Genomic DNA, 26379 nt, shown 5'->3' on the forward strand with positions numbered 1-26379 from the left:
TTCTTTAATCTAAGAGGTCACCAGACATTCAGACTTTTCTGCCAAGCCTTATCCTTAAGCCATTCCTCTGCTCACTTAAAAAAAGAAAAATGTGCCCAGGTCACTGAATGCCATGACTTTAGCCTTGAAGTTGGGAATGGGATCTGTCCACGGCAGTGCCCAGCAGAAGTGTCCACCGTCAGACAGACAGGTTAACTCCGGGAAGACACGCTGAGTGCCTTTAGCATCTAGTCTCTCCCAGGCAGAAGTCTGTCAAGTCCAACCAGTTCTGAAGTAGAGCCTTGCACTTGGGGGTAGCCATTTATCATCCAATCAAGGTTACTTCGGAGAGTGAGAGTGGGTGCTGTTAATAAATACATCTGGACCCTGGAGTTCCTGGGACTGCCCCAGGTGAACTAGGGCATCTTACTGAGACGTATCAATGAAGAGAGTCTGCGATGTTCTCGTCATTCACCCTTCACAGATGGCCCAGGTTGGCCATGCATGTTGGTTTTGGTTGTCACGTGGACCTAGGGCATCCTGGCATTGAGTGAGTGGGACCAGAGATACTCTGCCTCCAATGTACAAAAGAGTCTCAGAAAACAGAAAGTATCTGGTCCCAAATGCCAATTACTACTGAGAAATATTGATTGATATGGTGGGATCAAAGCAGTCAATCCTAAAGGAAATCAGCCCTGAATATTCACTGGAAGGACTGATGCTGAAGCTGAAGCTCCAATACTTTGGCCACCTGATGCAAAGAACTGACTGACTGGAAGAGACCCTGATGCTGGGGAAGACTGAAGGCGGTGGAGAAGGGGATGACAGAGGATGAGATGGTTGAATGGCATCACTGACTCTATAGGCATGAGTTTGAGCAAGCTCTGAGAGTTGGTGATGGACAGGGAAGCTTGGCATGCTGCAGTCCATGGGGTCGCAAAGAGTTGGACGTGACTGAGCGATTGAACTGAACTGATGGTGGGATAATAATAATTTTAAATTATAATAGAAAACTCAGGGTGACAATCTCAGATGACTCCAGGGCCAGTAAAGGATTGAAGGATTTATGCCCCTTCCTGTGTGTGTGTGTCAGTCACTTAGTTGTGTCCAACTCTTTGCAACCTCATGGATTAGAGCCCACCAGGCTCCTCTGTCCATGGAATTCTCCAGGCAAGAATACTGGAATGGGTTGCTATTTCCTTCTCCAGGGGATCTTCCTGACCCAGGGATCAAACCTGGGTCTCCTGCATTGCAGGCAGATTCTTTACCATCTGAGCTATAGGGAAGTCCCACTCTTTAAGAGACACCATCAAATAAGACCTTTTAGGCATTGAATTTGGCTTTTGGTCTTGAGACTGTGGCCTTTTAATAAAAATCTCAGTGATCAGAAAAGCTGTTTATGATATACTAAGTGACAACAAAAGACTGCTAATTAGTATGATTTCATTTTACACAGACACATACATGTATGTGTGTGTACACACACATATACATGTGTTATCTCTACACATATATGGAGAGAGGTACTTTCGCATATTATATACATATAATATATATGTGTGCATGTGCAAAACTTCTGGAAGAGTATGGAATGAGATGGAGGGTAGCAAAAGGAGTAGATGACTCAAAGCTTAAGGATTTTCCCCTTTAAGATTTTCTAGAGCTATGGGGAAATGTGGAGCTTTTTAACAGAGATTGGCAACTGCTTAGGACAGAGGTCCCCTGGGAATAGTCTATGAAAAGAAACAGCAGCCACAAGTGTAGGGTCTGTGCCTGCTATTGTCATCACGTCCCAAATGATTTTTCCTAACCCTCAATCAGACTTCTGATGGACGTCAGTCCACACCCCTGGGCACGGCCTCCTGGCCCACAGGAATTGGAACAATGTTGTGGGTGGTGGGGGTGCAGACTGGTGGGGGGGAGGGGCAACCTGGCTGCAAACAAGCAAACCATTCCCCACCCGCTCGCTCTTCTATGAGGAAAAACGCATGGCTCAGGCCACCAGGACAATCCTTTCTGGGCTCCAAAAGAGGAAGAAATTCACTAAACACGACATCACCAGCACAAGGAGCGGAGAAGGTTTGCCAAGAGCCCAGCCCTGTCCTGACCCGGACGGCAGCTGAGTAGTTAAGAACAGGACCAGGCACAGGATTTCCGAGACAGAGGGAAAGCCCCACCTGCCTCAGGCGTCCTCTGATGGCTGTAAAATAATCTGAATGCAGCCCTGGAGCCCCATTTTACTGACGAAGAAACTGAGGCCCGAGGAGGCTAAGTCCCTCAGTGAGCCCATGTCAGGTGTCAGATCTAGACTTGCCTGTGCCATGGTCCTTAGCTTCCCATGCTCCCCCATCATGGCACACACCTCGCAGAAGCAGCTCAGATGGTGGTGTGGTGGGCGGTGTAGCCATTGCTGCTGGTTCTCCTGGGGGATGATGACTGCAGGTGAGTGGGGCTCTGGAAGTCATCCTTCTGAGACAGGATCTAGACTGACCATCCAGTTTATCAGCTGTGCCACTGACCTACACATCAGGCAGAAATTTCCCCCTGCTCCTGGCTACAGCGGTATTTGTCTAGTGGCTTTGCTGATGGTCACTGTGCTCTCGCATTTCTGAGGCCTGCCCTGGACCACTGGTCTGACTCTGCTCCGGTCCACTTAGTCTCTTATCATCCGGAAGCCTAGCCTGGGCGTGTTCATAGGACTGGACTGGTTTCCAAGAGAGAAAAATCTACACAGCCTCTTGAGTCCTAGGCTCAGACCTGGGACGATGCCATGTCTGCCACTTTCTGTTGGCTAAAACAGATCATGAGGTCAACCCAGATACAGGAGGTAGGGGAAAGGCTTCATCTCCTGAAGGCAAGAGCTACAGGATCACTGCAAAGAGGTATATGGTTATAGTGAGAGAAGATTGTTATGGCAAATAATATAGCACAGCCAGCTTAACACCAGCCCAGTTAGTATCCATGTCATGCTTCCCCAAGACGGTTCTCACCACTGCCCTCCCCGTCCAACTCAGGTTGCCATACACAGCCTGACCAGGGAGATGATGACAGCCAGTCCTCATCCCATTTTCTGCACCCTGTATCTAATTGGCTGCTTCAATTCTTCCAGAAACTTTAGCCCTCTACATACACACCCAACTGATTAGGGTCAGAAAACCCATTGCCTCTGCTTTGAAGGACCTGACCTCAGTTGGATCCCAATCTATTGGGTTGGCCAAAAAGTTCATTCAGGTTTTTCCATAAGATGTTATGGATTAACAGACACAAAATATAGTATTTTTATTTATTTTACATAAAATAAATAAGCAATGAGGATTTACTATATAACACAGGGAAGTATATTTAAAATCTTATAATAATCTATAATGGAAAATAATCTGAAATGCATATGTATAGTGGTGGTGGTTTAGTCACTAAGTCATGTAACCCCATGGACTGTAGCCCACCAGGCTCCTCTGTCCATGCGTTTCTCCAGGCAAGAATACTGGAGTGGGTTGCCATTTCTTTGTCCAACATATGTGTGTATGTACATACATATACTCTTATGTATATATATGTGTATATATATATGAGCTTCAATGATGGTTCAGGCAGTAAAGAATCTGCCTGCAATGCAGGAGGTACAGCTTTGATCCCTGGGTTGGAAAGATCCCCTGAAGGAGGGCATGGCAACCCACTCCAGTATTCTTGCCTAGAGGATCCCATGGACAGAGGAGCCTGGCGGGCTACAGTCCATAGGGTCACAAAGAGTCAGACATGACTGAGTGACTAACACACTGAAAGAGAGTAAGGAGGTGCGCGTTGGCTCCCTGGCAGTGTTCACCCAGCATGCCCATTTATCTTCATTGAGATTCAGGAGTTATTTACCGCATTCCCACGGGTGCAGCGCCAGCTGGAGCCAAACTTGGTCATCGTTTCCTCAGCAATTGTGTATTATATTCTAGCTGATGGTATATACAGCGATATAAATTGTTCACCAATAAACATGTCTCTTAAGAGCCTTATTTATCTTTGGGAAGCTTCATGAAATAATCATACAGATTCATCATGCCATACTCTGCCCTTAGACTTTATAGGAGATTCCCCATTAACTTTAATGGGAAAGGTTGTTAGATGTCTTCTCCCCCCTCCCTTAGCATAGATCAAGGTTAGTGTGTGGCTAATAAAAGACATATTTTTTCAAGAGACCTACTGGGTCCTTTCTACCCACCTCCCCAGTGACTGCAAGAATGTGTTCTCCCAGGATGGTTTCTCATGTTTTGCCTTCTTCACAGTGAAGTGACTTACCCTCCAGTCTTTTGACCTCAAGCCGCACTTCCCAATACCTATTGGCCTCATGCTGGGAAAATCTCTCTGCCTTAAAACTCCAGAATTCTTTGTCTCCTCCACCCAATGTCTTTCCACCCTCTGTTAACCACTGCCAACCTGTTGCCACCATGCTCACCGAAAATCGTGGCTAGCTTTCTTTTCTTTTGGTGTGCCCAGCTACTGGATGACGCTTCAGCCTTGGTCTTCCTCCTTTCTGTACTTGTCCAAAGGATCAGATCCTTCAGGCTTCCTCCCTCGGTTGGAATATGTCACTTTCTGCCTTCTCATTTTCCACTGGTTCATTGATTTGTTTGGAATTAGCTCTTTTTATTGTTGTTATTTTATTTATTTGTCCGTCAGGTCTTAGATGTGGTTTGTGGACTCAGTAGTTGTGACATGTAGGCTTAGTTGCCCTAGGGCCTGTGGGATCTTAGTTCCCCAACCAGGGATCAAACCCATATTCCCTGCATTGGAAGGTGGTTTCTTAACCACTGGACCACCAGGGCAGTCCCTGGAATTGGCTCTTATATTAGGGTAAAGGTTAAGCTGTTGTACCAAAAAGACTCCCAAGAAACTGTGGCTTAAAAAAAGATTGTTTTCTGTCTCAAATAACAGTCCTGGGGAAGTGGCAGGGGGCAGATCTGCTCCCCCGGTCATCTCAGAACCTCAGCGTCCTCTGTCATTCCCTTCACAGTTCTTGGCTCACGGGAACAGCCAGGTCATCGGCATATCTGACATCAATGTTTGAGCTTGTGGGCTAGGAGAAGAGGGAAGATGTCGTCTCTTGTGACTGGCCCTCACCTGAAGGAGATACTTCCACTCACCTCCCCTCTGCCCATACTCATCCCAGAGATGCATCAAGCTGCCCCACACCTGCTGTGAATTCTGCTACTGTGTGTGAGAATGGGGGACAGTGAACGCTTGTGTGTCTCCGGCGCTCTCCCCTACATCTATGCGTGGTTGCCCCAATCAAACATGGTTGAAACAAAACATTTCCTTGGAATAAGACACATGAAGAAGAAAGAAGTAAAAACCAAAGAGCTGAGTGGTGGTCTCTGCCAACATGCCTCAAATCTTCCTAAACTGAAACACTTTCCTTAAAGTTAACATAGGACATGACCTTCATAGAAAGAGACCATGCTTGGCTTCCTTCTCACCTACAGCAGACCTGAACCATCAGCAGATACTGTGGATTCTTCCTGGACTGTGTGTTTGGAATATAATACACCTTCCTTCACCTCCACTACCAGTCCAACCATCAACTCTCTCCTGGATGATATATAGAGCCTACTAATGATTGGAATTCTGCATTTATACACTCAACATAGCAGCCAGAGTGGTCCTTTTGAAACAAATCAGAACAGGTCACATCTCAGCTCAAAATTATCCAGTGACTCCCATCTCGAATCAGGAGTAAAAGCCAAAATATTTATAGTGACCTACAAGGCCAACATCTGATCTTATCTCTCACCAGTCTGCCCCACCCTTCTGCTGCTGCCCAGACCCTCCAGGTCTGTTTCAGCTTCACTGGCTTCCTTGCTGTTTCTAAGACATGCCGACCACACCTTGTGTCTGGGCTTTGCACTCGGCTCTTCCCTCTGCCTGGTTGCCTTTCCCCCAGGGATACACTGGGCTCCTCCCTCACCTCCTGCAGGACCAATGTCACCTTCTCAGTGAGATTTTCCCCTTACTAACCCACACAGAATGGCAACACCATATCCAGTTTTGTGCTGAGAAAAGTTTAGCCCTTTACTGTGGCTTTACCTTTACTTCCCTGGTGGCTCATAGGGTAAAGCGTCTGCCTGCAATGCTGGAGACCCGGGTTCGATCCCTGGGGTGGGAAGATCCCCTGGAGAAGGAAATGGCAACCCACTCCAGTATTCTTGCCTGGAGAATCCCATGGACTGAGGAGCCTGGTATGCTACAGTCCATGGGGTCACAAAGAATCGGACACGACTGAGCAATTTCACTTTCTTTTCTTTTCTTTTTTTTACTGTACTTTAGTTTTTGTTTCTTTAGCTCTTATAACTACCTGATATATTACTTGTTACTTGCTTGCTTGTTAATAGTGTGTGTGCCCCAGTAAACTGTGAGTGAGATGAGGGTGCACATTTTCACTGTCATATCTCTACCATCCAGAATACCTTAAGCACTCACTAAGGTATGAATGAATGTGAATGAATGGGTGGATAAATGAAATGGCAAAGGATGTAGACAACTCCCACAAGAAAAAGCACATCATAATCAAGCGTATGGGTAAATGTTCCTTACCACTTGCACTAATTGTCTACATCAGTGCTTACTATCAGGAGAGGGTGGGATGCTGTCCAGACAGCATGGAACAGTAACTCCTTAATTGAAACAATTGGAGGGGTTGACGAGACAGAAAACGTGCCATGCTAGGAGGTTCTGGAAGAGAATCAAATCTGGCAGGTGCCAGGGGCAGGCAAGGAGATTCTACCCAGCTGTAAAAATCAGTGAAAACAAGGGCTTCCCTGGTGGCTCAGGGGTAAAGAATCTGCCTGTCAATGCAGGAGACAAGGGTTTGATCCCTGATTGGGGAAGACCCCACATGCTGCAGAGCAACTAAGCCCATGTGCCACAACTATTGAGCCCGAGCCCTAGGGCGAGGGAACGGCAGCTACTGAGCCCTCATGCCCAGAGCCTGCACTCCGCAACAAGAGAAGCCACCGCGATGAGAAGCCCACGCACTACTGCTAGAGAGGAGGCCCTCTTCATGCAACTAGAGAAAAGCCCTCACAGCACCAAAGAGCCAGCACAGCCAAAAATAAATAAATAAAATATTAAATAAAAAAAGGAGAGAATCAGTGACAACAGATTCAGGGTTAAGTTGGGGGCTGTAGGGATGTCTTAGAAGGTTAAGGCCAACAGGGCATGGTGGATTGCTAGATCTTCTTGGACTGAAGGGTCGCAGAGAAGAAGACAATAACAACTCAAGAAATGTAACTGAAGCAGATTTAGGGTGCTGTAAAAATGAATAACACAAATTTGTATTGCAGTCGCCAGTGTGAGAGAAATCGGAAAGGAAGTGGTACCATCACATACGGCTGGTGACATAAATTAGTTCAATCCTTTTGGAAGATGATATGTATAAGAAGAAAAAAAAAGTGTATACCTTTCATTCCAGTAGATGCATCTCCTGTATTTTATCTAAAGAAGAATTTAATAGAAGAAACTAACTATAAATACAAAGACATTCACACAGCAGTCACCATCATAGCCAAACACTGAAAATGATCCAAGTGCTCATTAAGAGGGAATGACTAAATAAATGATGGTCTAGTAACTCGGTGGAATATCTGTCATAAAGCTCTAAAAATTAATTATGAAATCATAGAGCCACACTAATGACGCTCATGACAATGTCAAGTAAAAACCAAACTACAAGTTGCAGACTACTGGTTGCAGATCTTTGAAACTATATGAACAGCATGGCTAAGACTGAAGGAGAATATGCAAAAATAATTGTGTTGATGGAAAGAGGATTTTATTCTTTCCCTAAAGCTGACTTTAATTACTATAATTTGATACTAATAAGCTTTTGATGAAAGGAAATCACTTTTACATATAAGTGGAGGGAAGACACTTCTCTTGGTGGCCAGCCAACTACTCCTGTCCCGTGGAATCCACTAGAGCCAGGCGTCACTGAAGAACTTGGAGAGGCAGTCTTCTGTCTAGAGCACCGTCCAGCCCGGCCACAGTGAGCGCTTGGCCAGTCTTACCTACTGGGTCTAGGGCAGAGAACCATTGGGATGCTTAGTGTGGATGCCCGCTTGGGGTTCCTGTGGTTGTTCTGCATTTCCTGCCTGTGACCAAGGAGACCTGCTGGAGACATGGACTTCACGAGGATGCTTCCTGCCTTCCTGGCTAAACACTGAGCAGCAGCCCCAGGCTTGAAGGCCAGGGTGGGAAAGACCCAGCCTTCCTGAGTTAGCAGCTGAGTAACCTTCTGCCACCAGAGGAGAGCTGGGGGCTTCTAGCAGTCATTTAATTAGTCTCCGAGCCCGCGGGCACCTTGCTCTCAGTTCGACCATAGTGTAAGAGCCAAAGGGGCGTCCTGTCTGCCTTTTACAACTTGTCTCCTTTAATAGCTCACTTTTCCAGACTCCTCCACAGCCCGCAATGAGAGCCACATTGTCTCACAGAGACAACACTCATCCAGGTCAGATCATCTGTTGCCTTGACTGTGGGCAAAGCTACATTGACTTCCCTGGTGGCTCAACTGGTAAAGAATCTGCCTGCAATGCAAGAGACCTGGATTTGATCCCTGGTCAAAGATCCCCTGGAGAAGGAAAAGGCTACCCACTCCAGTATTCTGGCCTGGAGAATTCCGTGGACTGTATCGTCCATGGGGTCACAAAGAGTCGGACACGATTGAGTGACTTTCTCAGCAGCAGCAGCAGCCATACAAATAGCTGTCAGCATTTGTCCGAATCTTCTCCACAGAAAAATACTCTCTGACCTCCTGCAATCATGCTCATCTGAAAAGCAAAGTGGTGTCCCACAGCTTGAGCCACCTGAAATTCCTACTAGTTTAATGGTTTTCTACAACACTGCTGTTTTACCATCCAACCTTCCATTCTACCTGTTAACCGAAGCAGAAAGTAATCATGTATCACCATTGCCTGAGCCTTAAAGTCCACCCACCCATTTAATCTTCACAACAGTTCTATGTAGGAGATACTGCTATGATCCCCATTTAACAGATGAGAAAACTGAGGCAGAGCCAACTGAGTAACTGGGCCAAGGTCCCGCTGCAACTGGCAGAACTGGGCTTTGCACTACTTGGGTTCCCTTCGGGGAACTGCCCACATCACTACTTCCCTGCCTTCCTCCACAGAATTACTGACACTCCAGAGGAAGAGCACAGCTTTCGGGATAGACAAGCCTCCAGAATTCAGTTTGCCTTCTAAAGTATTTCTGAGTTGTGGAGAATTCACTTAAGCACAACCATTAAGTCCCACTGATGATCTGCCTGCTTCAGGGGAGGCGAAACAAGCTTCCCGCAGTGTTTCAGCCCAGCAAAGTTTTTGGTTAATAGTCTCAAATCTAGTCCCATGCTCTGAGAAGAAAGCGGGGGCGGGGGGGGGGGGGAGGGGCTCTGAAACTGAAAGAGAAGTTTGGCTGTGAACATTAAACTTCTTTCTTTTTTAATATTCATTTATTTGCTTGCATCAGATCTTGGTTGCAGCAGGTGGGATCTAGTTCCCTGGCCAGGGATCGAACCCAGGCCCGCTGCATTGGGAGCATGGAGTCTTAGCGACTGGACCACCAGGGAAGTCCTTAAACTTCTTTTAAAAAATTAAGACCTTCAGTTTTAATATTTTTATTGGAGTATAGCTGATTTACAATGTTGTGTTAATTTCTACTCTACAGGAAAGTGATTCAGTTATACGTACACGTACATTTTTAAAAAAATATTCTCTTCCACTATGGTTTATCATAGGGTATTTCTTATTGGAATATAATTACTTTACAATGTTCTGTTATATCAAAGGATATTACATATAGTATAGTAGGACTTTGTTGTTTATCCATTCTATGTATAAAAACTTAACATCTGCCACCCCCAACCTCCCACTCCATCCCTCCCCCAACTCCTCCCCCTTGGCACCCGCAAGTCTGTTCTCTATGTATGTGAATCTCTTTCTGTTTCATAGACAGGCCATTTGTGTTATATTTTACATTCCCCATAAAAGTGATAGCATTTGGTATTTATTTGTCTTTCTCTCTCTGACTTACTGCACTTACTGCGATCATCTCTAGTTGCATCCATGTTGCTGCAAATGGCATTATTTCATTCTTTTCTACAGCTGAGTAGTTTTCCAAAGTATGTATGTACCACATCCTCTTTATCCATTAATTTGCCGCTGGACATTTAGATGGCTTCCACATCTTGGCTTTGTGGACAGTGCTGCCATGAACATAGGAGTGCCTGTATCTTTTTGAATTATAGTTTTGCCTGGGTATGTGCCCAGGGGTGGGATAGCTGGATCATATGGTTACTTTGTTTTTAGTTTTATGAGGAACTGTTTTCCCTAGAGGCTGTACCAACTTACATTTGGGGTGGGGTCTTTCCCTTCAGCAGGTGGAAGGGGGATATGAAATTATGGGAGTGATACACGGGTCTTACTTTTACTGTAACTTACACTTATAACCACGGGCAGGTAAAGAAGGAAGAATACCCAGTTCCAGTCCCCAAAAACAAAACCATAAAATTTCCTGTTCAAAGACCTCTGCTGTTTCCCAGTAACTGGGAGATCAGGCTGTGGTCCCCCCACTTCACACCCAGAGCCCTGTCTGGTCCACTGCGTCTCCTTCCCCAGCCTCGGCTCATGAGGACTGCACCCCCCACTGCAGGCCACAGTACTCCGTTTAGCCACCATCTCTGTGCCTGCGCCCTCCGCACCCTCTGCACCCTCACCAGAAAGGCCGCCTTGCCTTTCTCTGGCCTACTACTTATTTTCAAGACCTACTAAGCTGCTACACCTCTGTAGCTCTCTTCTCTTATCTCACCTTCTGCTTCCTGCTCCCCAGTTAGTCATCCTTTCCTTTGAGCTCCAGGATACACCGTGTTAGTTTTGTTTAAACCTTCACTGCATGATGTTATAATTGTTGGTTGCCATCCCATCTCCCTTACTCTAGCAGGAGCAACCGGAAGACAGCCACGCCTCTCTCGTCCTTATCTCTCACACCCCTTCCTACCTCCTTTCCTCGAGGCTCTTGAGTCAAGTCCTGTGACCATATGGGGAGGATTCTTAAATCTGTAGGTAATGTAATGAATAAGAGGAAGTTTTTAGAAATCTAGATGACAGTAGATATTTTTGGAAGGTGAGGCACAGAATGCTGTGTGCTAAGTGACTCAAGGAGAAGTGATCAGGAAATGGTCTGGAGTGATGGTACCTGGAATGCAGCGGACTGTCTCTGACTGCTCTGAAATCAAGCCTTCCATTGGCCCTGATTCTTGTTTCCTACATACAAGGTTGAGTTTGTACTTGTAATCCCTTCCCAAGGAGACTGTAACTGTCACAATTTCCCTAAATGATCCACAGGGGCAACCTCCTCTTAGCATAGAGGGTAGTTGTTCATTCAAGAGACTGGGAGAATTGGAAAATATAACTGGCTGGGTTGGGTCGCCCTCGGGTCCCCTGGCCTTGACTGGTCTCTGCTGTCCTTGTGCAGCGCTCAGTCCCTGCTTCCCGTCGTACTCCACCCCCTCCCCTCCCTGCACCTCCTAACTCTCTTCTGCGGGATCACTCCCTGGGCCAGTTGGTCCACCCTCTCTGACCACATGATAAAGGACAGTGTTCACAGCACCTGCAGTTTCGACGATGCAGGTCACTCTTCTGAGTCATCTGTCCCTGTGTTATCAAACACACCGCATTCTGAGAGCTTGCGTCTAAAAGTGTCACTGGCTATTCACATTTCTGAAAGGCTCCCCTTGCAGGTTTATTTTAGGGTAGACATCTGGCCTTCTGGCAGAAAGGTCCTCTTCATATTTTAATAGGGTTTGACACAGAAGCTTCAAGAAAAGAGATAGGAGTTGGCCTATTCCATCTACCCCAGGATACTTGCCTCTCTTGAAATAATTCATCCCTGGAAAGCAGCCAGGAACATCAGTGGAGACTTGCCCATTTGGATTCCATGGGGCCAAAATGCCTTCATTTCCTGTTTCGGTTTGAGGCTGAGATCACCAGCTTCACTTAAACAGAGGTGATCATCATGGTCCTTCAGGCAGAAATCCTTCCTTAATTTGGAAGGCAGAAGCCACTTAGGAGTATTTATGTCTTAGGCACGTCACCTCCAAGGAATGATCCACAATATCTTTACGAACCCCCTCTCCCCGCTGTGTTTCTTAACTTCACTAAGATGTATGTTCTAGCAGTAACTCACTGCAGAGCATTCATGTGTGCTCTTCATGGTTATTCACATGCACTACCCATGTGTGCTGTGGAAGTCATTCAGTCGTGCCTGACTCTTTCAACCCCAGTGACTGTAGCCCACCGGGCTCCTCTGTCCATGGGATTCTCCAGGCATGGAGTGAATAGCCATTCCTCTCTCCATTCCCATCTGCCACATTGCAGGCAGATTCTTTGCCGTCTGAGCCACCAGGGAAGCCCACCCATAAGTCACAACAAAAGGAGACTACCTCTGTACTCTGTGAATCAGTAGCCACCTGCCACGCGTGCCTATCTAAACTTAAGGTCCTTATCTAAACTAGGGTTACAAATGCAGATTCTTGTCTGTACTCATCACGCATCAAGGGCTCAGCAGCCACATGTGTCCGGTGGCTGCTGTGTCAGATAGTGCATGTTAGAGAAATCTCCTATAATGGCAGAAAGTTCTTGTGGGTGTTTCCCAAACTACTCCTCTTTGGACAGAGAGAACCTTTGTGTGCTGTTACATTTCCACAAGTGAGTCCCAGTTTATCATGAAGTACATCCTCCAAGTCAGCGAAGACACCAAATAGCACCCCTCTCTCCCTACAGAGTCGATAGTCATGAACAGCAACTGTGGATTGACTAGGTGCCCGGTACTCTCCTACACAGTCACTTCCCCATGACTCCAAGGTGTGGGCGTGCTTTTAAGCATAATGAGAAATTCTGGTGACGAGAATGTTCTCCCCTTCATTATTAAGTAATGTGTTGGGAAGAAATGCTTTAATACGCTGCTCAAGGTAAAGGCTGACACTCCAAGCTCATGCCCAAGGAATAAAAGGCATTCATCAAATTACTCTATAACGATTTTTTTTCCCCCTGTGGGGGAGCGGGCAGAGGACAGAAAAAGGCAGCATCAGGAGGGTGGAAGCAGGAGGCACACATGGAGCTCCTCAATCTCTTTATTTTATTTTAACATTTATTTATGTTTTTGGCTACATCAGGTCTTAGTTGAGGCACATGGGATCTTCACTGAAGTGTGTGAACATAGTCACCCTGTGGCGTGTGGGATCTTACTTCTCTAACCAGGGATCGAACCCATGTCCCCTGCATTGCAAGGCGAGTTCTTAACCACTGGACCACCAGGGAAGTCCCTCCTCTATCTCTTTAGGAAACCTATGTGATGTAGGAAGGACCCTCACGTATAGGCCTGGGGGCAGCAGTGCAGGGAGGCAGGACTTGCAGGGTGACCTGGGGTCTCCCAGAAAGGAAGCCAGGAAGATAGCAGCTCAGTGCTGGATTCTGCCTCTCGTGGGCTGTGAGAGGTTGCTTAAGCTTCAGTGTTCTGACCTGCAGAATGGGGCCAGCGCCAGCTAACACAGATGTTTGCTTGAGGTCAGCACGGAGGGAGAGAGGGGAACTCCATTAGCGCCTTCTCCCAGGCCACCAGTGCCTCCATGGCCTGACTGAGACAGGCACCAAACAGAGCTACCTAGGTGGCACTTTCACTCCACACCCAAACTCTACAGAGCTGCCCAGCTTGGGGAGGGGCTTGTCTGTGCTCCTCCAAGGAAGAAAGTATGGTTTCTCGCACCGCTGCACCCATAAGCCTGGGAGTGGCTGGGAGAGGAACCGGGATGAAATCTGCCCGCTTGGGCGCTCCCAGCCCCCTGAGCAGAGGAGACTTGCAGCACTCTGAGATGCTTGATGCTCCCGGGAAGCAGGAAGTTTGTCTGGCTTTGCAATTCCATGTGCCGTGGAGCGGGAGCCCCAGCGCTCCCTGACATATTGCGCTTTAAACCTGTCACAGTAAATAGTCAGGAATTAATACACCAACTCCCTGAGTCTGGCAGTGCAATTTGCCATCTAAATTGTTACCTTCCACAGAGCGGTACATAAACAAAACGAGCAGGTCGCCGGGACTTTTCAACAGACCTGGCACTCACCGCGAAATAGGTTCTTCACCAAAGGAGGGAGGGGAAGGAACGGCAGGAAGTTGGCATCTCCCAGGTTCCTGCTGCCCGCCAAGCAGGGGGCAGGTGCCTAGCAGGCTCTGCCTCGTTTATCTCTACAGCCACCCTGGGAGGCAGGAATTACTGTTCCCCTCTTGCCAAGGAGGAAAGTGAAGGTCAAAGTCATTTGCTCAAGGTCACAAAGCTGGGGGATTAAGGAGTCACCCTCAGCCTGGGTGGTTCTGACCCGTGTCACCCCCCTCCACTGAATCAGATCTTAAAACAGTTCTGGGGGAAGAGTCAACGTGAGGTATGGGAGCTGTTCAGCCTGAAGAGGGACGGTAGACAGAGCTCTGCCCACCCCCAGAGGCGGTCCTTCGACCCTTTCTGTGCATGCCTCCCCCAGCAGTGGGTTCCTCCAGGTCCACACCCACCACTCACTTGGGAGGACAGTCTACGGGCTGCCACAGCCCTCTGCCCACAAGAGCAAAAAGCTCTGCGTGCCTGGAAGTTTCTGACCTCCCAGGAGTCCCTTAGCCAAGGACTGACTGACTGGGAACGAGGAAAGCCCATAAACTCTGAGGTGTGATCTTGCAGAGCTGTGCCTGGGTTCACAGCCCTGCTCCCTCAGCCCTCTCCCTCTGGGAGCACCACCCAAATAAATCCATTTCCCACGATCCCTGTCTCTGAGCCTGCTTCTGAGAAACTCACCCTAAGTCAGAGGGTTTTCTCCCTGAAGACAGCCGACTCGGATCTGGGGCAGAGTTGACAGAATGATTCAGGTCTCTCTTCCTTCATTAATAAGTCACTGGGGGCCAGGACTTCTCTGTGCCCACCACAGTGCCTGCACAAGAATCTTTGCCTGTTGATGAGTGCACACTGGTAAAAACATGTGCCTTTGGATGTATGATGAGTCATAATTTGAACCAAGATCCATAAATGCAGATTTTTTTCTCTTTTATTGAAGCATAGGTGATTTATAATGTGTTAATTTCTGCTGTACAGCAAAGTGACTCAGTTATACATATATATGAGCTTCCCAGGTGGCTCAGTGGATAAAGACTCCACCTGCAATGCAGGAGATGCAGGACACGTGGGTTCAGTCCCTGAGTCAGGAAGATCCCCTGGAGGAGGGCATGGCAACCCACTCCAGTATCATTGCCTGGAGAATCCCATGGACAGAGGAGCCTGGGGGGTTACAGTCCACAGCATCGCAAAGAGTCAGACACGACTGAAGTGACTGAGCACAGCGCACACATTCTTTTTCACATTCTTCTCCATTATGGTTCCCTGTGCTATACAGTAGGATCTTGTTGTTTATCGATCCTAATTTGCATCTGGTGATCTCAAATTCCCAGTCCATCCCTTGGCAACAATAAGTCTACTCTCTATGTCTGTGAGTCTGTTTTGTAGAGAAGTTCATTTGTGTGATATTTCAGATTGTACATACAAGTAATAGCATCTGGCATTTGTCTTTCTCTTTCTGACTTAACTTTACTTAGTATGATAATCTCTAGTTCCATCCAGGCCATTATTTCATTCTTTTTATGGCTCAGTAATATTCTATTGTATGTATGTACAGCATCTTCTTTATTCATTCCTCTGTCGGTGGACGCTTAGTTGTTGCCATGTCTTGGCTGTTGTAAATAGTACTGCAGTGAACACAAAGGTACATGTATCTTTTTGGAATTTTGCTTTTGTCTGGATATATGCACAGGAGTGGGATTGCTGGATCATATGGTAATTCTACTTTTAGTTTTTTGAGGAAACTCCATACTGTTTTCCATAGTGGCTATACCAAGGTATACTCCAGCCAACAGTGTAAGAGAGTTCCCTTTTCTCCATATGCTCTCCATCTTTTTTCATTGTTTGGAGACTTCTTAATGATGGCCATTCTGACCACTGTGAGGTAGCTCCTCATTCTAGTTTTTATCTGCATTTCTGTAATAATTAGCAACATTGAACATCTTTTCATGTGCTTTTGGCCATCTGTATGTTTTCTTTGAAGAAATATCTATTCAGGTCTTCTGCTCATTTTTCAATTGAGTTTTTGTTGTTGTTCAGTTGTATGAGCTGCTTATTTATTTTGGAAACTAAGCCCTTGTTGGTCACATCTTTGCAAATATTTTCTCTCATTCCTTAGGTTGTCTTTTTGTTTTGTTTATGGTTTCCTTTGCTGTGCAAAAGCTTGTAAGTTTGCTTAGGTCCCATTTGTTTATTTGTGTTTTTATTTCTATTGCCTTGGGAGACTGACCTAAGAAAACATTGGTATGTTTTATGTCAGAGAATGTTTTGCCTATGAGCTCTTCTAGGAGTTTTATGGTGTCAGAAGTGCAGATTTTTCAAAATAAATTCATTTATTTTTAATTGGAGGATAATTGCTTTACAATATTGTGTTGATTTCTGCCATATATCAAAAAATATGGAAGACTTCACGAATCTGCGTGTCATTGTTGCACAGGGCCCATGCTAATCTTCTCTGTATTGCTCCAATTTTAGTATATGTGCTGCGAAAGCAAGCACAAAAGTGCACATTTTTAAAACCTCACCCATAAAAGGTGTCCCCTCTTCCCAGAGGGATCTTAACACAACTGGTACGTCCCACTCACCCAACTTGGGATACAAACCAGTCATCTCTCTTCTTTTCTTTGATCACCCATCTCCCGCCTTTCCACATCATCTGGAAGAAAATTCCTTCCCTGGACATTCTCTATCCCCATCTCCCAGTATCCTTCGGCCTTACAGACTTAAGAGTTCAGTCTTGCCTTGAAATGCCTGGTGGAAAGAGAGCGAGAGTCTGCCCAGTCTTGTTCCTGGTAATTGCGTCTGCGGCTGCCACATGGTATCATCACGGAAGACTGGTCCTGAAGGGGTGGGCAGACTCGGGGTCAGATCCACACTGCCCTACTGTGCAGGCTGCCCCCCGGCTCCAGAAATGCAGTGCTCACACACAGCCATGTGGCCCTAGAATACAAACATGCCGTCTGCAGCTGGTTCAGCTGTGCACAGCAGCCTGGCTCACACAAACCTCCCCACAGCTGGGATGCCTCAGCTTGGGCTCCAGGGTGGCAGTTCTTTGATGCACATTCACATATGTTTAGCCTGCTCTGTGTGTGCAGTGAGAGGAACATCCAACCGCAGCTCCCACCCTGCCTTCCTACCCGCCCTGCTCCTCTCCCCCCACACTCACCAGCCTCTAGACTCCAATGCTGGTGAGCCAGGCTCACCAGCTCAGGCCTCCCTTCCTCGTGGTGAGCTCACCCTTGGGCCCCTGGGTGTCCTGTGGTCAAGGAGCTCAGTCAGGATGACCCAGTCCCCCAGGAGGTCCTAACCTCTCTGAGCATCAGCAGTCATCTCCCCTCGACTCCCCAGTCACTTGGCTTCCACCTTCCCACCTAGGAAGCCTGTCGTTCAGTCACTCAGTCATGTCCGACTCTTTGCGACCCCATTGGCTGCAGCATGTCAGGCTTCCCTGTCCTTCACCATCTCCCGGAGCTTGCTCAAACTCATGTCTATGAAGTCGGTGATGCCATCCAACCTTCTCATCCTCTGTCTTCCCCTTCTCCTCCTTTTGCCTTCAGTTTTTCCCAGCATCAGGGTCTTTTCCAATGAGTCGGTTCTTCATGTCGTATTGGAGCTTCAGCTTCAGCATCAGTCCTTTCAATGAATATTCAGGACTGGTTTCCTTTAGGGTTGACTGGTTTCATCTCCTTGCAGTGCAAGGGACTCTTGAGAATCTTTTCCAACACCACAGTCAGTTCAAAAGCATCAATTCTTCGGCACTCAGGAAACCTGAGACTGAATTTTGTCTTCCTCAGAATTTGTATGTTGAAATTGTAATCTCTAGTTCCCCACACTTTGACCTTTTTGAGGGATTTTGTTTGTTTCTAAAATATTTGTCTATTTGCCTGTGCCTGGTCTTAGTAGAGATCTTAGAAGATCTTTGATCTTCTTTGCAGCACGTGGGATCTTTAATTGCTGGCATGCAAACACTTACTTGTGACATGTGGGATCTCTCCCCTGACCAGGGATCACACCCAGGCCCCCTGCATTGGGAGCTCAGAGTTTTAGCTACGGGACCCCCAGGGAAGCCCCAGCTGCGACCTTTTATGGAGATCGGCCCTTGAAAGATGTAATGAAGGTGAAAGTAAGGCACATAGTGGGCCCTACTTTAGCTTGACTGGTGGCGTCCTATAACAGGAAGTGGTTAGACCATAGACCTGAACAAGGAAAAGCCGTGTGAGAACAGAGGCAGAGGGTGGCCAACTACAAACGCGGAGAGAGAGAAGGCAACCCAGCTGACACCTTTCTCTTGGACTTCTGGCCTCCAGAATGGTGAGGAAAACTGTGAAATTAATTAATTTCTGTTGTTCAGGCCACCCACCCTGCAGTGCTTTGTTAGGGCTGTCCTAGCAGAGGAACAGAAAGCCCCTTGCGAACTTTGCCACCATCTCCCCTCTCTGCCTCCCCAGGGGTTTGGGGAAAGGCCAGCCTTGTTCTGATGCAAAAGGTGGTTGCTTTTCCCCTCGGACAACACCGCCTCCTCATCTGACACTTCGTGATGAAGAGGAACCATTCTCATGTTCTCAGTGGCTTCCCACATCCCCCAGCCAGAAAAGGGGCTGGCAGCTGCTCGCCTACAACATTTCATTTCTGTAATCAAAGCTACGCAGCTGCCCCCACCAGCATCCCACTCCCCAACTCTGGCCTGAGAGCTTTTGTCTTGTCTTGCGCCATGAAGCCGCAGCGTGAGTCCCCCTAATGCCGTAGCAGGGTAACGACACTCCTCGCTGCTTTGTTTCACCTTCTAGAATTGGAGAGGGTATCTACAGAATGTTATTTTCCCCAAAAAATAAAAAATTTGCTGCCTGGAAGGTAGTCACTGCCCTCATAGACGGAAAAGAACATGCATCTCCTTTCCCTCATGAGCAGAAAGCTACCTCGAACGCCCCAGGGACTTCCCCCCACAGAGGGATCCAAAGCCACGCTGGACCCCGGAGACGGGAGCCACTGCTAATTCAGTTCCCTGGGTCACACAGAAAGGGAAGGCGGTGGCGCAGGCAGAGAGAGAGAGGCTGGCGCTTCCTGTCCGCTCACAGGGCTGCCGTACACTTTACATTTCCCAAAGGCCGTAATTATTTCCTGGAGAAGAAATTCAAATGACCTAGATAGTTAATTCAGTGAGACTGGCCCCAAAACGTATTTACCTAAAAGGCAGTTTTGTCAAAAAGAACATCACAACATGGTCAGGGTTTGCCTTCCCCTAGATCTTAGGAGTTCCCTCTGCACAGAGGAGGCCCAGCAGAAGCCTGTCTCTGCCTGCCTCCCTCTCCTTTTCTATGTCCATCTCCGACCTCCTAGGACCCCCTTTCCAGCCTCCAAGGCCCCAGGTTCTCCCCACCCCCACATCTGCACCTCAGCCTCGCAGTGACCGCCCCCTTCTGTTTCCCTGGCACAAATACTCGATCCCTCAGTACAGGGAGCTCAGCTCTGAGTCAGGAGGAAACTCACTGGTGAAATTAATTCACCCAGAAGCTACTGTGTGGCCAACCATGTTCAGGGCCCCTGGATGAGGGAGAGTTAGGTGGGAGACAAGCTGTCACTGGACGCATAAGAAAATGGAGCTGAGGGGCTCCACAGAAGCACAGTGCTATCGGTGGAAGGTATCCTGTTTGATGGGGCTTCCCAGGTGGCGCTAGTGGTAAAGAACATGCCTGCCAATGCAGGAGACGTAGGAGATGCGGGTTCAACCCTTGGGTGGGGAAGATCCCCTGGAGGGGAGGGCATGGCAACCCACTTGCCTGGAGAATCCCAGGGACAGAGGAACGTGGCAGGCTACAGTTCATGGGGTCGCAAAGAGGCAGACGCGACTGAGTGACTAACACACACGCACGCATCCTGTTTGCATCCTGACTGCATAAGCCTCAGCTTTCTCCTTGGCAAAACCAGAATAGCAGGACCTCACTTGCAAGGATATTTTTGTGCTTAGTTGGAAAGGATCAAACTTATGTGGGGATGAAGAAATGGGGTAAAATGTCCAGTGAGAGTAAGGCAGGAAGCCAGAGACCACAGGGGACCCATCTGCGAACTCCATGCGTTTAGTGCTGCGTGGAGGACAGTCCTCGGGCCAAACCAGGACTCTTCTCCAGCCTCCTTGGGGCCCCAAGAGTAAGCCCAGCATCTCTGAGTTTGGTCTGCACCTCCCCACACACTGGAGTGTTACAAGCATAGCTCGGGATCAACAGGACCCCTGGTTTCCGAGAGTCAGTCTGGCCTCCCCAGCTGGAACACAAGCCCCTTGTCTGTTACAGGGCATCTCTGTCTGCCCTGCAGACGGGGGCACAGAGCAGCTACAGAGCAGCCCCTCAGTAAATATTTGCAGATTGTCTGCCGGGAATGAGGTTTGACGTAGGCCATCCGCCTCAAGAGACCTCCTGCCACCTCTCGGCCTGTGGCTGCCTCTCAGACCTTGAGGCCACAGACAGGATGTGACTTCTACCAACTGTGGACAGAAGAAGCCTCTCCTTGGTACCATGAGGGGAGGAGGCGCCAGGCTGGTGTCCCGAGGGCTGCAGGGCCTCGTGGAGAGCCCTGTGTACACCGCCCGGGCTTGGCAACCCCCACCCCGGGGGCATGGGGAAGGGTCCGGGGAAAGCTGGCTTTCCTTGCTGGCCAGAGCACCAGCACCCAAGCTGTTGGTGGCAGGGCCCACCGGAGAAAGGGCGGAAGGGAGGGCAGGAAAGCCCAGCTGAGCCCCGCACTCTGCGGTGACGTGGAGCCCTGGCCACGCCTGGCCACCCGGCTGCTCCCGGCGGGGAACCAGCTTCCTTTTGTGGTCTGACCCTGGCTGCCCGCCAGGACTTCCACAAGAGCCTTGTGATGTGCACTTTTGAAATGTGTCGGTGGCGCGGAATGGCATGTCTAACTCGTGTTTGATGCCCGTCTGCGTTTATGTCTCTTTCCCACACCCACGGATGCAGACGGGCTGTGTGTGGGAGCCATGGTGTCCGGCGGTCCTGAGCCCTGGCTGTGTGGCTGGACACACTTCCTTTTACCCTCAACCTGCCCTCCGTCAGGGGGTGGTTCCCTCGGAGGAGGAGGACAAAGAAGACGAAAGTGGGGGGCGGTGGGCTATACTTGATATCAGCTGCTGAACTTTGCATGAAGTTATTTTTAACTTCATGACAATTTCCTGAGCTGCTATGGCCCCCATTTTACAGGTGGGGAAACTGAGGCTCAGAGAGGTTACATCTCTGGTGCGGAGCAGCACAGCCAGGGCATGGTGGAGCAGAGACTCAACTCCAGCCCGTCTCCCTCAGCAACCAGGCTCTGCCCAGACACGGCCACGTCTCTTAGGAGGATCGCTCTTTCCAGAATCTGCCTCCTTAAATGTGGAGGTGGCGGCCGTCACTCCCCACATTTCTACTGCCTGCACCCGCCTCGCACATGACCACTGGCATCCAGAGTTTGAGAAGAACCGAGATAGGCCAGGTCTGCTCACTCCAAGTTCAGGGTTTGCTTCAAGGGCGTTTGTCTTAATTTGAGTTGTTAGTTCTCATGGTATGTCTGTCAAACTACAGAAATAACCGTGATTACTCTTTTCCCGCGATTTTCTTATTTCTCTACTGTATTATTATTTGTTTCTTTGGTCTGACTCCAAAGCTTATATTTATTTGCTCTTTCAGCAAGAAAAAAAAGAAAGAAAATAGTGTGTACATGTCAGTTCTAATCTCCCCGTTCATCACCCCTTCTCCTTCCCTTGCTGTGTCCACAAGTCCATGCTCTACATTTGAGTCTCTATTCCTGCAGACGGGTTCATCAGTACTGTTTTCCCGGATTCCACATAAATGCATTAATACATGGTATTTGTTTTTCTATTTCTGGCTCACTTCACTCTGTATGACAGATGCTAGGTCCATCCACGTCTCCACAAATGATCCAATTTTGTTCCTTTTTCTGTCTGAATAATATCCCATTGTATATATGTACCACATCTCTTTGATCCATTCATCTGTTGATGAAAATAATAACTTGCAGGAGCCCTCTGCCCCAGTGCAGGGAACTCAGTTCGGTGTCCCATGATGCCCCAAATGAGAAGGATGGGGGCTTCTATTTATCGATTACGGCAGCTCCTGCTCGGCACTCGTAGAGACACATTTTGACTCCAGTAAGGTCCCTGGGTGGTCTCTGGGCAACCCAGACGAGAATGAGGTGTGACGCCTTCCATGGCAGTGACGGAGTCCAGCCTGTTCACAGCCCTGGGAGAAAACGGCTGTAACTGTACAGACCCTTTCTTGGGGGTGGGTGTTGCCCTAAGGATTGGAATCGGAGACCACCTGGGTCACTGGAAGGCCACCCCTAGAAAGCTACAGGCGAGCAGTGGGAGAAGTGGGACGGGATAGGTAAAACGACACAGGGGTGTTGACGGGCAGGGCACTGACGTGGGCACTTGGGGTGCTCTGGGAAGCTGTGTCGACAGACCTCAGAGTTGTGCCATCCAGGAGATGAGGTGGATGGAGGATTTATCTGCAGCCGTTGGCTCAGGTCTGCTCCCGAAGCCAAATGCACTTGGGGTCAAAGTCCTCAGGCAGAGCCAGGCATGCCTGGGATCAGAACCTGCATCTGTTGACTGATGAGTGCTGAGGGAGTGTGGGCAGGGGGCCACCATAGTGGTTCCATGCCAGACACCCAGGATGCAGCCCAGGGCGCTTGGCCTCTCCCCCTCCTCTTCCTTATGGGTTTAGATGGGCACGATGCTATCAGAGGAGCTCTTGGTCACCTGGTCTGTTTGCATACATGCCTTCTTGGGCCAGGGAAGAAGGAATCAGGGGTCACTTCCCAGTTTGGGGAAGCCTGAGGGAGGTATAGATGAGGCCCTTGGGGTCGTCATCAGTTGAAGGGAAAACAAAGGGGACTGACCCAGAGATGCCTCAATGCACTAGGCACAGAAGCTAAGACCTTGGTGGCCCGCCCACAGAGGGAGAGGTCTGCAATGAACGCCTGCAGTGATCCTAGGGACTGCAGTCTCTTCATGGGAGTGGGCCACTAGAAGCGGAGATGACCATGAGGCACAATCAGCTGTGGCTTCTCTTGCAAGCTCAGTGAGGCGCCGGAGCATGAGAAGGAAGACGGCATCCTTGCAGACTTGGGGCGGGGGGAGAGGGGGAACAGGGCTGCGTCACGTGCCTTCTCATCACTGGGCAGCAGAGCCACTGCCGATCGTCCTTCTTCCCTCTGTCTCTGTGTCTGTCTGGTTTCTCTCTGCTTCTCCCTGTGGACTTCTGTCCCTTGATTCTGTGTGTGTCTGAGATGCTCACCATCACCTCCTGTCTCCACCTTCTCTCTTCCTTCTCTGTCTTCACCTCTCCCTCATCTCCTTAGGAGACCTGGGTACCCCTGCGGGAAGGCTTGGAGTTTCCGTGCAGGGAGCTGCATAAAGAACTGGCCTCAGGGCTCCGGGCGTACATATCCAAGTGGCATGCTGCCTGTGGAGGCAGTGGAACTGGGCCTGAGAGCCCCATCCGTTGCCAAAGGTCACTCCCCGCGTCAGGCACTCAGACACCGGCAGCCTTCCCTTCACGCATCTCCTTTTAGCCATGATCAACATTTCAAAAGCGATCGCTCAGCCCTACAGTAGGTTCCTATAATTCACCCAAGGGTTGCGCCTGCCTGCCGCTGGGAGACAAGCCGCATTCTTCTCTCCGAATGAGCTATTTTTAAGACCGCTCTTCCCCCCACCCTCCCTTCCAGTTCCATCGCAGGCCAAGCGCTGAATTAGATTCTTTCTTCATTTTGTAGGCTCCCCCTCTCTGGTATTATATAAAACCATTTCAGCCCTTAAGGAGTTGGCATCTGACATCCACAGCTTCTGGATCCCCAGAACAGAGAAGGGAAGGCATAAACAAAAGGGAGGGAAAGAAATGTTCTCTTTCCACGCCAGCAACATGAATCGTCAGAGAGTTAAATAGCAACAAAGTATTTGGTGTTAATCTTTAATATTCCCAGGAACTTGTCACCTCCTCCTTCAGTCCCAGAGCTGCCATGCTCTGAGTGTTTCTGGCGCCTCTCACAAGATATCACACCTTCTATTATGCTCTAAAAAAAGTACCCACCAGAGGGGAGTTCGTAGTGATTAGACTGCCAAGAAAAAGGCAAGGTGCTCATCGCTGTTTACAAGGAAGTAACTGAAAAGGATGAGCCACGGGTTCCTTTGCTGTCAGTCTTCTCTATTTTAAGCAGACCCTTCCCTGAGCTCATCCTCTGATGCGATCCCTCCCCCTTCCTCAGGCTCCAGAGCCGGGGGTGGTGTTTGACAAATATCTAGGGATGCAGGTGACATTTGGGGGCACAACTCGGAGTCTGTGCAAGCTGGCAATGACAGAGTCAGGAGTACATAGGTGAACTAAAGCCAAGGGAGCAGATGAATTAAATAGTGTAAGATGATTGTGTAGACAACCAAAGAAACAGGGATGCGACCGAGTCCTCGGGTACTTCTACATTTAATGATGGATGCGAGAGTTGGACCATAAAGAAGGCTGAGCGCCGAAATTGATGCTTTTGAATTGTGGTGTTGGAGAAGACTCTTGAGAGTCCCTTGGACTACAAGGAGGTGAAACCAATCAATCCTAAAGGAAATCGGTCCTGAATATACATTGGAAGAACTGGTGCTGGAGCTGAAGCTCCAATACTTCGGCCACCCGATGCAAAGAGCTGACTCATCGGAAAAGACCTTGATGCTGGGAAAGATTCAAGGCAAAAGGAGAAGGGGGTGACAGAGGAAGAGGTGATTGGATGGCATCACTCACTCAATTTGTGCAAACTCTGGGAGTTGGTGATAGACAGGGAAGCCTGGTGTGCTGCAGTCCATGGGGTCACAAAGAGTAGGACTCGACTGAGGGACTGAACAGCAACACAAGAGGATCCCCAAAAGTAGACGGAAAACCATTGGAGGTAGCAGGGCGTTGTGTCCCAGAAGCCAAAAACACCCTGGAGCGTGGTCCTTCACCAGTGGGAACAGGAGTCCATGAATAAATGCCCCGACTTCCTCCTCAAGTGGGTGGCGTCCCCCTTGCCCACAGAGGCAACCTGCTCAAGTGAACTCACCCTAGATGAGCTTCCTTCCCTCCCCTGTCCCACTTCCCCAAACCTCTCCTAGCTCAATCTGCTTTGGGGGACCCTACACTAAGGGAGCCTCTGTGAGCTCCCTGAGAGTGTTACAATGACGCTGTTTCTATGACTCCACGCTTCTGTTCAGGGCAGGCTAATGCCTGAGCCTTCCCACAGGGCTCCAGCTGCAGATCAAGGGATTTATTACGAAACACAGAGGCCTGTATCTCCAGGTCACATCTTCCCCTCTCCTGCCGGCTCTGGCTATGACAGATCAGACTGCTCCCTAAATTTAATGCCCTGCTGAGCTATGACAACAACCACCACCACCAAGAAAAGAGAAAAAAGGGAAAGGAAGAAAGAAAGAAACCTCACCAGACACTCCTAAGAAAATAAATAAAATCTATGTCTCTGATGGCGAGGTCAGGAGATATTTTATTTTCACACATTTATGCTGCACCTTCACAGGCCGAACCCATGAATCCTCAGTCTTTATCTTGAAATATATATTAAACGGGCATTAAACTGAGTGATAGTGATCGCTTCTCACAAGAGCCTCAGGTCTCGTTGGGAGGAAGCAGTTGGTAATGCTGGGCCCATGAGGCAGGAAGGCAGCTCTCCCCAGGGGCACTAGGGGCTGTAACTCTGGTCCTTCCTTGGGGCCAGTCCTGCTCATCACCTGCTTGTCTCGACTGAGCCCTTGGAAAATCAAGCCACACAGGGAACCTGGCCTTTCAGGCCTCACTCTACCCAGCATTTATTTATTTTTTTAAAATATTTCTTTTATTTATTGTTTATTTATTTGGCTGCTCTGGGTCTTAGTTGTGGCACACCGGGTCTTTGAGCTTCACTGCAGTGTGTGGGGCCTTGGGGCTTCCCTGGTGGCTCAGTGGTAAAGAATCCTGCCAATGCAGGAGACTCAGGTTCGATCCCTGAGTCAGGAAGATCCCCTGGAGAAGGAAATGGCAACCCACTCCAGTATTCTTGCCTGGGAAATCCCATGGACAGAGGAGCCTGGTGGGCTACAGTCCCTGGGGTTGCAAAGAGACACGACGTAGTGACTGAACACAACTTAACACCAACAACTATGTGGGATCTGAGTTGCAGCATGCAGGATCTAGCTCCCTGGCCAGGGA

At 48.7% G+C, this 26379-nt stretch overlaps 1 non-coding gene across 1 annotated transcript; it reads right to left on the reverse strand.

The window, feature by feature from the left end:
• Positions 1 to 16553: 16553 nt before the first annotated feature.
• LOC139178737 (U6 spliceosomal RNA) lies at positions 16554 to 16660 on the reverse strand. The gene has a single exon (XR_011563231.1). It is a non-coding gene; the product is annotated as a U6 spliceosomal RNA (small nuclear RNA).
• Between the last annotated feature and the right edge of the window lie 9719 nt (positions 16661 to 26379).

The sequence above is a fragment of the Bos indicus genome, chromosome 22 (assembly GCF_029378745.1).
Source record: "Bos indicus isolate NIAB-ARS_2022 breed Sahiwal x Tharparkar chromosome 22, NIAB-ARS_B.indTharparkar_mat_pri_1.0, whole genome shotgun sequence".
NCBI classification, from domain to species: Eukaryota; Metazoa; Chordata; class Mammalia; order Artiodactyla; family Bovidae; genus Bos; species Bos indicus.